Raw genomic sequence first — 13,781 nt, forward strand, 5'->3', positions numbered from 1 at the left:
GCGACGTCAATTGTTGCGTTGGGACCTGCACAGGTTATGGCGTCGCACATCACCCATTTGTGAACCTCTGATAACCATTGTCTACCCTATCCTGGGCAGATGACAACTCCTCAGTCAATAGAGAGCTATGGTCACCCAACACCTACACCCCTGTTGGTAAGAGTTGTAGCATAGGGATATGTCAATCATAACCGCATGTTTTTATACGACATCGTATGAGTTGATTGGTACCATCCGCATCTCATAACTATGGGCCACCACCCTCCTCATATCCAAGCCGACTACGACATCTAATCTATCAATTTCGTTAGCATGCATTCCAACATAATACATTGTCCCAAATAATTTTCATTAAAAACTCCATATCAACAAAACAAGAATTTAAAATGATGTAATATATTCAACTATAACAACATAATAAAACAGTAGTATTACACCTACATAAATGGCATAATCCCACTCTCCTTGACTAGAGCTTAGTTATTCAATTGATTGTCGGGTTTCGGTTGTACTTCGATATTCTTCGTCCCACAAGGAGTTATGACCTATGTTAATTAAATCAATAATATGTGTTAAATAGGGTTTGTGTGAGGTTAGAGTCCTAGGATACCCTTAGGTTTAGATTTGAACAAGTTCAGACCCCAAAACAGGGCAGATAGTAACTCTGGTCGATGGGACTGGTTGATCTAGGTTGACCAGAGTGCATCGACCTGTCTAAGTGATTGCAACAAAACTGAAAGAATTTTGGGGAAACTCATGTGGTTCCATCCCAATTATCCCCAGGAACAATACTAAAAGCTTCTAGGTGATCAACTCATTTTCTGGCTTGAAGGACCACCTTAAGTCGTTAGAACTGGTCGATCCAGATCGACCAAAGTCAATCGACCTGTCTTTGTACAACCAAAAAGTTGAATGATTTTTTGGGATTTTTGCATGGTTGTTCCCAATTAGTTCTAAGGATGGAATTAGGGGTTCATTCCACACTGTTGGTACATTCAATTAAAGTCTAGATGGTGGAATTTCATAATTTGAAATGGGAATAGAACATGTATGTTGGGTTCAATTCAAGTTTCATTAGAACAGTCATGCATGATAGAAACTTGGTTTCCAGCATGCATCAAAAGTCAAACCAGATGAGGGATGGTTTGATTTAGATTAAAACAGTATGGGATTTAGGTCCCAATGTTGGGATAGGCTTGCATGCAAGGGAAACTAAGTTCCAACTTCACAATTCACAAATCAAGTTCACATGTTAGTATGATAGGTGGTCATCCCATGGCTGTAATCTGAAGTACATAATAATTCTAGGTTTAGGAAGAATAAAAGAAGAAACTAAAAGGAAATTTGGGCATGCATGCAAAGGAATTAATTTCCTAGCTGAAGAATAAAAGAAGAAACTAAAAGGAAATTTGGGCATGCATGCAAAGGAATTAATTTCCTAGCTACCCAATTCATGTAATTTACATGGAAGCATGATAAGCAATGATTTCATGGTTCAATTCTAGAACATACATAAACTTCAGAGTTTAAGGAGAATTAAGAAGTTGGGAGATCAATTGTGTTGAGGTCTTACCTCAGAATTTTAGAAGCAAGAAGAAGATTAAGCTCTTTCCTCCTTTTCTTCTCGCCTTCTCCTTCTTTCTCTTCTCTTCTCTCTTTCTCTCTTCAATGTTTTGAACAGTGATGGTTTCTGGAATTAGATGGGTTTAAATAGGTAGTGATCCTAGGGTTTATTTGGCCAGGGGTGTTTAGCTACAAACCTCATTATTTTTCCCAATTATCGGGTACACAAGACGATACGCGGTCCCTGCTTAATCACATTGTTGGGGGAATACCTCTACTAGGTATTTGGGATATGGCAAGGGAATCCCCGATGCGTGACACTGGGCCACACACTCTTGGAATGCAAATTACACAGCACAACAACTCTAGTCGATTGGACTAGTTGATTCAGATCGACTAGAGTGTTTTTCCCTACTATTTTTGTGTCAGATCATCCCAAAGACTAAGGGCGTGACCACTCACCCCTACATTTTCTTAGATCAAATATAACATGTATTTGGGTAGGACCCTTGAAGCATTAGGAGGGTTCTTACCTTATGGTAATGTATCGTACAACTGCACGGGGATGAAGTTTGCCTCCTCACCGTTATGTAGGTCCTCATCAGCGGGGTTGCCTCGTTAATTTCAACCATGGGGTCAATGCACCATAGTGTACCGGTAGCTATGACCTCGGTTCCTGGACCTAAAAGCAAGGATCTAGTTAGAAATGGGTGCAGGTATAACAATCCCCCCGCCTAATAGAAATTTCATCCTCGAAATTGGCGTACCTTGTAGATCAAAGAGATGAGGATACCTCTCGTACATCTCTACTTCACCCTCCCAAGATGCTTCCTTAGGCATTTCATTTTTCCATCGTACCTTGACATATGCAATGGTATGGTTGTGGAGATTATGTTCCTTCTGGTCCAAAATTTCTTTGGATTGCTCCTCATATGTCGTATCAGTTTCAAGTCATTCCGATTCAGCAGAAAGCATGTGTGTCAGGTTTGATATGTACTTTTTGCATTGACACGTGGAATACATTATGGACGCCCTCTAAAGATTGTGGCAGGACTAACCGGTACGCTACTGGTCTAACTCTTGTTAAAATCTCATATTGTCAAATGTACCTAGGGCTTAGCTTTCTCTTCTTACTGAAGCGCATGAGGCCCTTGGTCGGAGAAACTCTGAGAAATACCTTCTCATCGACTTTAAAGTCAATGTCCTTTCTTCTATTGTCGACGTAGCTCTTCTGTCTGGATTGAGCTGATCTGATCTTTTCTTTGATCACATTACTTTCTCACAAGTAGCCAATATCATGTTAGGGCCTAGGTAGTGATGTTCTCCGACTTCATCCCAGTATAGCGGTGTACGACATCTCCAACCATATTGGGCTTCATACGGTGCCATTCCAATGGTAAAATTATAACTGTTATTATAAGCAAATTCTATCAAAGGGATGTGCGAATCCCAACTGGCCTTCATTTCCATTACACAAGCTTTGAGCATGTCCTCAAGGGTTTGTATCATCCTTTCCGATTGTCCATCAGTCTAGGGATGGAAAGTCGTGCTATGGTTCAACTGAGTTCCCATGGCTTGTTGTAGACTTCTCCAAAATCTAGATGTAAATCTGGGATCTCTGTCGAATACGATGTTGACCGACACACCATGGAGACGGACTACATTGTCAATGTACAATTGAGCTAGTTGGTCCATGGAATAAGTTACCTTAATAGGAACGAAGTGAGCTGACTTTGTCAGTCCATCAACTATTACCCAGGTTGCATTCATGCCTTTGTTGTAAGCGGCAGACTCATTACAAAGTCCATGGTGATCCTTTCCCATTTCTAGCCTAGAATAGGTAGTGACTATAGCAAGCCATAAGGTCTATGTCTATCTGCCATTATCTATTGGCAAGTAAGACATTTCGAAACATATAAAGCTACAATTTCATTAATTCTAATCCACCAATAGTATCCTTTTAGATCTTTGTACATCTTCGTGCTACCTGTGTGTATAGAATAAGGTGAATTGTACACTTCTCTAAGGATTCGATCTTGTATATCATAATCGGCTGGTACGCACAGTTTATCTCTGAATTTGAGTGCTCCGTCATCAACTAACAAAAAATTCAGATCCTTCTAAGTCCCTTACTTGATATTCTCAATGATTTTCAACAACTCTAGATCTCCAGGTTGCTTTTCAATGATCTCCTCTTTGATCGACGGTTGAACATCCATGGCTGCCAATAATATAGTTGTTCCTTCTATCATAAGCTCCAAATCAAATCTCCTGGCTTCTTCTACAAGTTTCTCACTAACTACAAAGGAGGCAAGGGACAAGGTTTGGGACTTTCTACTGAGTGCGTTTGCTATTACATTAGCTTTACCTGGGGGATACTGGATGTTGCAGTCGTAATCTTTCACCAGCTCCAACCAACTTATTTGCCTCATATTAAGTTCCTTCTGCATGAAGAACTATTTTAGGCTCTTATGATTACTAAAGATTTCACTCTTCTCTCCATACAGGTAGTGCCGCCGGATTTTCAAGTCGCAAACTACAGCTACCAACTCCAGATCATAAGTGAGGTAGTTCTTTTCGTGTTCCTTCAATTGCCTCAAGGCATAGGCGACTACCTTGCCCTTTTGCATGAACACACAGCCTAAAACTGTTTGGTACGCATCCGTGTACACCACCATACCACCTGTGCCATCTGAAATAGTCAACACTTGTCACCAACCATTTTCTTAATTCTTCGAAGCTTCTTTCACACGCATCAGACCATTCAAACTTCACACCCTTCCTTGTTAACCGGATCATTAACGCTGATATGTGTAAAAAGTTTTCTATAAATCGCCAGTAATAACCAGCCAGACCAAGAAATCTATGGATTTCTGTGGCACTCTTCAGAGTTTTCTACTCAAGCACCGCCTTTACCTTTCCTAAAATGACTTCAATACCCTTCTCTGTAACTATATGTCCTAAGAATCCTATCTGGTGAAGTCAAAATTCACATAGGCATTGCAGTACAAATCTCAAGTGTTGAGTATGTTCTTCCTTGTTCTCAGAGTAGATTAGAATGTCATCTATGAAGACGATGACATACTTGTCTAATACATCATGGAATACCCTGTTCATCATATCCATGAATGCAGCTGGGGCATTGGTTAAACTAAAGGATAATACTAGAAATTCGTGATGTTTGTATCTGATTCTAAATATCATTTTATGGATATTGCTGCCTTTGATCTTCAATTGGTGATATCCAGATCTAAGATTGATTTTGTAGAAAACACTTGCTCCTTGCAATGATCGAATAGATCATCAATGTGTGGCAATGAGTATCGATTCATGATTGTAAGTTATTCAATTCCTGATAATCGATGCACATATGCATGCTTCCATCCTTCTTCACAAAGAGCACTGGTGCTCCCCAAGGGGATACACTTGGTCGAGTAAAACCTTTCTTCAACAAGTCTTGCAATTGAGTTTGCAATTTATTGAATTCCATAGGTGCCATCTACAGACGCTAAATTTTGTCACCCCCCAACAATGACGATAATCGGACGCAGAAGACTGGTAATGTCCTCAAAAACCAAACACTGTATCAGGAAACATCTCCTCGTGTCCCGTAAAGCGTACATCATGCGTGCGACCCCCCAGACAACCCACACAACCCCACAAGGCACCATCACGGTCGTAGCCCCGCAAGGTAGTCCCCTGCACTGCACAGCCCTATCGTGCGGCACTGCGGCCTATGCAGTACGGGGTCCTGCCATGTGGTGCTGCAGCCTACGCGGCCCTATCGTGTGGTGCCACATGCGTACGCGCTATAGCTTGCGTGGCCCTGCCTTGCAGGCCCCGACCTCGCGGGCTCCAAGAATTTGATTTTGTCTCCATTTTTGCTCTATTGCGGCCCCACCATGAGGCCCCGCACGTTTTCTAGCGTCGCCAAACCCAAAATTTTCCTATAAAAATGGGATCAGCCCCCTCATTTGAAAAAGTGAAGTTTTTGGAGAGGGGGGCATCCCCAGTCACTCCAATTTTCCAATTTTTTCCTTGTTTCCTTGTTTCGGGGCTCTTCACCAATCCGATTTTGAGCCTTCGAGCCTCGTCCCTCTATCCAAAGTTTGGACTATCTGAGTCTAGCTTCCTCGACCCTTTCTTGCCCAAATCTGGGAAACCTTCCATAGCATAGCTACTTTGTGTTAAACCTATCCCAGACTGACTAGAATTTTTCCTGAAGGACATGAGCCTATGTCCAATCACCCATACACATTGTGGAGTATCACCCCTGTGGTTAAATTCAGTAGAGAACCTCCAAGGACGTAATCCAGTATACCTGTGAGAAGATGGGTTGCAAACCCATGTAGCTACTCAGTCCACAGCCTGATGTATAGCTCCAACTCCAGGTAATCTCTCTCCCACCCAAATATATGGGGGTCATACCTGTTCAGATGTGTATTTGGTCTTGGAAGGGGTAATGGTGGAGTGCCCAAGTGTAAGACTTAACCCCTGTGCAACCCCAAGGCAAATACAGCAGAGTTTCATTCTCTGGGCAATGCACTGGGCGATTGACCCAAACACCCAATGAAACGCCCAGAGTGTCTAAAACTGGTATTTTGGACTCTAGACACCTGGGAACCATGCAAACAGTCTGTGGACACCCCTTACAGGTAGATGAGAATTTTAGAAACCATTACCCACCTTTGAAACCAAGTGGACCCCACCAGTGCAGCTGGAATGGCTCAGCATGCACTCAAAAATGCATTCTTGGAAGGAGGGGCTCATAGCCAAACAGACCTTAAGAGGTTTAGAACTATAAATAGGAGGGGCCAGCCCTCCCATTTCATTTTGCTACCTCTACAGTAAGAGAAAGAAAGAAAGAGAAGGAGAAGGAAGGAAGAAGGGATCAAGGACTGGTCTGGGCTTTGGTTTAGCTTCCCTACAAGTTCTGAGGTATGAACTATAGTCCCTAAACACTACTGTCCATTCATGTTAGCTTCCAGTTCTTATGTCTGTCTGGTGTGTCTCTAACCAGTAATGCTCAGAGCATCACCTGGATGCCTAGTAGGACTTTGGATCTTGCATGCATGAGCATTGCATGCAAGATCTATTCATTCAAAGATTGGATCTGGGGCTGCTACTATAGTAGAGATCAAAGTCAGTCTCTGAGATGAGCTGCACTGCAGACTTGCACCTAAATCATGCTGTATAGGCATGGATCTCTGCATGCAAAGGGATTTCTTTGTACCTTAGCATAAGACCAGACTTGTTGTGAGTAAATACATGTAATACATACCATGCATGCAGCCAAAACTGGATCCAAAGCCTGACCTTAGCCATGATAGCCATTCTCTGTGCTGTCAGAGCTCACCGTAGCTTCTAAAGGGGTAACCTGACCTTGAATCCATTAGGACCAATCCATTTAGCTCTATTTTAGGTCCATAAACATCCTAGTATCTTCCCTGATCGAAATCATGGCCAGGCCTATTGTAAAATCCAAAAATTTGAGCTGAATCTCATGTTAAATAGGCTTTGGGCGATGCATTGGATGATTGACCCAAAGGCCTAGTGAAATGCCCAGAGTTGCTGTTTGGACTCAGATGTAATTCTGGCTTTTTGGACCTTCACCAACAGGCCTAGGATAGCATGGGGAGGATGAAAATGACTAAAAAATACTTCACCATTGGTCCTTGCTGTCATCCACACCTCGGGTGCTCCAGTGGGCCCCACAGGGCCAGGGAACCACACACAAACCTAGTCTCACTTAGGCTGTGAACCCTTACACTGGTTATGAGATTGGTAGGGCCATGCTATGAAAATACTAAGATAGGTGAACCCTGCATCTCTGGATGATGCACTGGGAGATGGACCCGAAAGCCCAGTGCAAGACCTAGAGAATTATAAGTGAAACCAATATATGCAGAGTCGAGTCCAATAAAACCTAGACCAACTCTAGGACACTAATATAATCTTGAACATTGTTTGACATACTTTAATGATTCAGATAACTTGGTTTTGACCCCGAGCACGAGGTACAGTGTCAGATACCGATCGGGACAGAGCTGACTGCTGAGCAAGCCGGACTAGAGCAAGGTGAGTGAAATTACACCGTGTGTGTAAATATAACATGACTAACGAGTCATAACAAATACAATAATGCTATTTACTATGTTCATTTATTTCAATTGCTTTATATTCTGTTAAATACTGAATTCTTGACTGATGGATAATAAGAATGACCAATGATGCTGTATGTGAACTACTAGATTAGATGCCGTAGTCGGCTTGGAAATGAGGCCTATGGTAGCCCGTAGAATGAGATGCGGTTGACACCACCCGACTCATACTATGCCATATAGAATGCATTAGGCTAGAGTATCATCACCAGTGCTATGAACCCTTGCCAACAAGGATTAAGGTGTTGGATGTCTGTGAGAGTACCTATATGAAAGAGAAAAAGGAAAAGAAAGAATAAGGAAAAGAGAAAAAGGTATAGAAATGTTTTACACCGAAAAGGTGGTTATGTGGCTAAATGCCAGCAAAAGAAAAAGGTTATCTTCAATTGATGATAGGTGCCTCACAGATTAATCCCAGAGGGCTGGTCGGGCTGACCATGGAGAGCATGCTGGAGCTGATCAGTCCTCTTCGACAACTCAATGGATGTATCGCGGGAAGGGGTAAAAAGTTCGCACCAGGGATACATGTATTGGGGATTGTAGTAGCACTTTTACCTGCCTTAGTTGTGATGTTAGGTGGCTAATAAATAAAATGAATTGCATTTCATGTAGGACTCATTTGGTTGTGCTTGCATGTGCATGCATGGTTATGTTTCATTCACGGGCTCGGTGGAGTTCACACTCTCTTGTATATGCTTTTGTTAGATGATCCTGCAGGTGGATGTTTCAGTAGCGGGGTGGCTCATCTCGCGGAGGTAGGCCATGGTTATTATGACTGTGTTGGTGTGGACCCGAACAGAGGTCATACCTCTGGTGCGAGTCTTTTCTGTGATAGTTGATGAGGACTCGTGATGGGTGGGCAGCTGAGTGTACTTCTGACTGTGGGATTCTTTTTGGTTGTAGTTAGGGATCCCCTTTTGTATAGCTTTATTTTGGGGCTCGGGTTACTTTGCCTTGTTTATATTCTATTGTAAAGCTTGGTTGTAAAGAATTGGGACTACTGATGTGTGTGTGTGTGAGAGAGAGAGAGAGAGAGAGAGAGAGAGAGAGAGAATTGGTACAATGATGGTTGTATATATTTTTGGTTTTTAATGTTTAATGTAAATATTAGTTTTCGCAGCACTCTGTGATCTATTTCATTCATTATTGTGGATGTGTGTGTTTGTGAATGGTATTAACAACTTCTAGATCGTTGGGGTTTAGCGGATTGCTATCGTGCAATTCGGGTCACCTACCTAATCCTCCCAGGGGGTGGTTTGGGGTGTGACAGAGCTTGGTATCAGAGAGAGAAGCTCTTTCTACATTCACAAACAGCGGAATAGGTTAACAACTTGCAAGAAGCTAAACACAAAGGAATTAAATTAACATAAGATAAGATGTAGATAATAAACCATGAGGGAAGACATAACACTAGTAAACAAGATTCCATAAAGTTTTGAAATTTGGCATAGGCCATTACACTTGATTTTCAATTGGAAGTAGTACTTCTAGTTACAACTCAGTAGAAAAAAAAAAGAAGATATTGAAAATAAGGAGCTATATAAAGCACGATAAAAAAAAAAAAGAGAAATATATGAAGTAGACTGAAATAAAAGACATAGTCCTATGTAAGACACCGAATTTGGAGAAAATACTCCTATAGAGGGTCATCGCTCTGTGGAGGCTGAGCCTGTCGTGAGTTAACCTGGTAGTAGGAGTCTCAGAAATCTAGATGTTGCTCGACAAAACCCACTCTCCCCTCCAGGGAAGTGAAACCCTGGTCCATCCTCGATGACATCTGGGCAAGCTGAGTGTGTAGACCTCAGAACTGAGCCATCATGTCTACCCTACCATAAGACTCTGGTGCCTGAGGTGGCACCTGTGAACTAGAAGCTCCGGTAGGCTCATAGGTGGGGAGATCCCCAAACTGTGTGCCCAGATCCACTGGGTCACCCTCCTGCTCACCAGCTCCAACACCCTTAGCTACCTTATGTCCCTCCTCCATCTCCTCCTCCTCGAACTTCGAATCATTCTTTGGCTCCCCTAACATCTTCATCTTCTTGATGGAGGTTTTGCTGATAGGCTTCAACCTATCACCTCCCTCATACTCACTACCAAGAGAAACCTCATAATGCAGGAATACTTGGGTAAGGAATCCCCCATATGGCAGGTTCCCATCAGTAGGGTTCTGGGCATGATAGAGCATAACCTGCATAAGAAGATAAGGAAGTTTGATCATTGGACCTCCCTTGCCTGCCCTCAGCAAACAATATGTGTATGCCCGTAGCATGGAAATGCTGCCCTGATTCCCACCTTTGGGGTAGATGTTGTAGGAGATGCACCTACTAAAGATCCTCGCAGTTGGCTTATAATCCCCATCAGATTTTGGAGTCCTTTTGACCCCAGTTAGAGCCTTGAAGACCATCCTCCTAGTCTCCAATGAAAACATGTCAGAGATCTCAACTCTAGGCTTGTAGTAACATCTATCACCAGTGTCTGGTACCCCCAAAATTTCTGCCAAGGTGGTTAAAGTGAATTTCATGTCCACCCCTTTAACTCTGCTCTCAAGACCAAATCCTTGTACCCCAGAAGCCGGTAAAGATTACAATAAAAATACCAAACCAGGTTCGGGTAACAAGGTAATGTAGGGGACAGCATCGGTGCCCAACCTAGGGCATTGAACTTTACAAAAAGCCAACTTGAAGACATGGCTGCAACATAGCAAGAGAAATGAGAACATGGAGATTAGGTCATACAAATTGAAATCAAACAAAGAGAAAGTAAAAGAATGAAAACAGAATTGGAAATGAAGGAAAAAAATAAAAATAATGCATTAAAACCCACCTAGGGCACGTGTATGTGCGGGGGAGAATCGATTTGATGCTTGGAAATGATGATGGAATGGCCAATGAACACTCTTGAGCACAACCTTGGGGGTTTAGGGCTCTCAAAATGAAAGAAGATGTGAAGAAATGAGGTCTCGGACTAAATAAAAACTGTCCCGATTCTCTGGGCGATGCACTGGGCGATTCAGCCAAACGCCAGTGAAATGCCCAGAGAATGGAAAAATAGTAGAAATTGAAATTTTCATGAATGGGCTTATGACACCTTGCATTAAAAGGATATATTGAGTCCTTCAAAGCACTTAGCTAGTTAATATGGATGAACTCAAAAAAATATATATAATACATTTTTGGTAAAATATATATATATATATATAATTGACAATGACAAGCAATATATGGAATAAATAAACCAATGCAATGCATAAAAAGAAAATTTTTTTTCTTTCTAGAAAACCTATTACGGGTGTAACTGTTTATACATAAATAATGTATATAACCCTGGATGTTTGAACTTCTGTGTGGGTGATGTATGTGGAAACTCAAACATAGGTAAATAGGAATGTATGATAGTGAGCATTTGTGTTATTACATGAACTTAGGCTCTACCAGTGATACCTCACCTGCATATAGGTCATACCTTGCCAATAGTCTAGCCGGATCGTGGCTAAAACACGGTAGATTATAGGGAGGAATAGATAGTTTATTCACTACACATGCCTGTACCTGAGTGGTGTGCTAGATTCGATAGAATATTGTTGTTTAGTGTACAACCTCGAGCTATTCCATTTAAGATTCCTAATTATGTTGCTTTAGTTCATGTAGTGTTAAGTATATTTATTGAGTTAAGGTAACCATAGGAACCTAATGGCCAAAACTTCTCCATGACAGGGTGTGACTGTGTTGTTCGGGCTTGGAGACCCCAACAACATGCTTTACATTAGGCAGTTAAGAAAGAGATTAGCTTGGATCCAAGGGATTCAGTCTTGGGCAAAGAAGCAATTAATTGTCTACCTGGCACTTGCGGATACTAGTAGCGCAGAGGATCGTGCCATTTATCTTGCTTTAGTAGACGAGGTTAGGAGTGACCTAGGATACCTACACATTCAAGCCTTTATGACTGGAAAGAGACTGGAGCAACTCACATGCTAGGTACAGGTATAGACCAAACAGTTGCTTCCTAATATGAACCTTTATTCTGTCATCTTGCATGAAACACCATGACATAAAACTCATTCCATACATGAAATTATTAGCAACGACAACCTAGTTGGGAACATCCTTGGCAGTTATTACTCCTTGCTACAATGCTAGTATTAGTACACCAGAACTATAGAAATGATAGCCTACATGTGACAGTTAAACTGTAAAATTTTTCCCTCGCTAAGGGGTGTGGGAATATTGAACACAAAGTTTCTTTCAAAAATCAATCATGGTAAATGCCCGATCCAACCGGGGTGGTCATCGTGGAAGCCCTCGATTTGTTCCAAAAGTTGAGCTACTAGATAGAGCCAAAGCTTAGAACTTTAAAGTGTCCATTACTTCGCCGAGGGTACCATGAGTCATCCCAAATCCGGTACCGATGGTTGCCCCAACTGCTGCAACTGTACCTCAGCCAAGTATGGCAGCTGGAGAGGTGAACACCATCATGACCACCATGATGCGAACCATCCAGCAACAATAGGAGTTGTTAGACTAGATGTTTACACAGTTCGCAGCCATGATGCAACAGCGAGTAGTGCCACCACCACCACCCAACCAACCCATACAATTTCCACCACCTATTCCTCAACACACGGCGGAAAGCTCCACAGCTAAAGTGATGGAGAGATTCTAGAAGCTCTAGCCGCCTGCGTTCTCTAAACTAAATTCTGAGGCAATGCAACCAGAAATGTGGATTAGCGCCTTAGAGAAAGCATTCGATGTACTTGAATGTATGGATGCACAGAAACTGATATGCGCTCGATACCAGCTACAAAACGAGGTGAAAGCATGGTGGAAGGCAATGAAGCCTAACTTGGAAGCGGTTCATCCCAATCCCACCTGGGAGTAGTTTACAGAGGTTTTCTTTAAGAATTATTTCCCTGAGAGTTTTAGAGATAAGAAGGAAGCCGAGTTCTTTGCTCTTGTGCAAGGATCAAAGACTGTGTTGGATTACCAGCAATAGTTTGGAGATTTATTTCATTTTGCCCTGGAGCATATGAAGGGGGAAGCCAGCAAAACAAAGAAGTTTGAAAAAGGACTCAAACCAGAGATCGGGTCTATTATGTCCGTCCTAGACATTTAGGAGTACGCTCAAATGGTCAACAAAGTAAAGACTATGGAGGATAGATTGAAGGAGAAGGCTACAGCATCACCTGGTTTGGGCAAAAGGCCAAGCAACTATCAGAATTTTGGGTGGCCAAAGAAGGCTTTTCGAGGAGCTAGCCTGAACCCCAACCTAATACAATATCGGCAGCAAGACGTAAGACAAACCCCTATCCATGCCACTTATAGCTAGCTTGCTCAACCCACTACAAGCCAAGCGACAACTGCTACTCCGCCATCCCGACCTGCAATGAGCCAAGCAAGCCAGGCCTCTTCCCCAACTACACTATCCACAAAATGCGTCGTATGCCACAAAGCAAGACACATAGCTAGGAAATGTATGTACCGCAAATACAACGCATACCCGCCAATTCAGTCCCCCGCTTGACCTTTTCAGCAACAGGACAATTGGACGCGAGGAAAAGTGTTCGCGTTGACCAATGAAAAGGCGGAGGCGAATCCAGAGGTTATGATAGGTAAGTCCACCTAACACTACTAAATTGTAGGGATTAACCAATGGGTGCAGGAAATTTAATTGCATCCTTGTTCCATACAAACACTAGGTACCTTGGTTATATCGTTCGCCCCCATGCGAGTGTTATTCAACTCGGGTACATCCCACTCTTTCGTTTCTATTGCTTTCGTGGATAGGATAACCATCCAACCAAGGAGCATAGGGCACGACTTAGTAGTTAGCACACCAACGGGTAGTGTCATGAGCCTAAAGGAAGTTTACGACCCCTGTCTGGTGGAAATTTACGGGAAGAACCTAACCGCCCGACTGATCAAGTTTGACATGAAGGACTTTGACGTGATACTAGGCATGGACTGGCTATCCGCCTATGGAGCAAACGTCATGTGTGCAGAAAAGAAGATCACATTTAAGTTAAATGACGGTTCAGTTTTCACCTACCAAAGTGAACCGATG

At 42.4% G+C, this 13,781-nt stretch overlaps 1 long non-coding RNA gene across 1 annotated transcript in view; it reads left to right on the forward strand.

The window, feature by feature from the left end:
- Nucleotides 1-10,419, forward strand: part of LOC122671949 — a 30,132-nt gene extending 19,713 nt beyond the window's left edge. Inside the window, exon 4 of the long non-coding RNA XR_006334418.1 lies at nucleotides 10,409-10,419. This is a non-coding gene — a long non-coding RNA (uncharacterized LOC122671949). The remainder of the gene's footprint in view (nucleotides 1-10,408) is intronic.
- The last annotated feature ends 3,362 nt before the right edge of the window (nucleotides 10,420-13,781 follow it).

The sequence above is a fragment of the Telopea speciosissima genome, chromosome 8 (genome assembly GCF_018873765.1).
Source record: "Telopea speciosissima isolate NSW1024214 ecotype Mountain lineage chromosome 8, Tspe_v1, whole genome shotgun sequence".
Classification (NCBI taxonomy): Eukaryota; Viridiplantae; Streptophyta; class Magnoliopsida; order Proteales; family Proteaceae; genus Telopea; species Telopea speciosissima.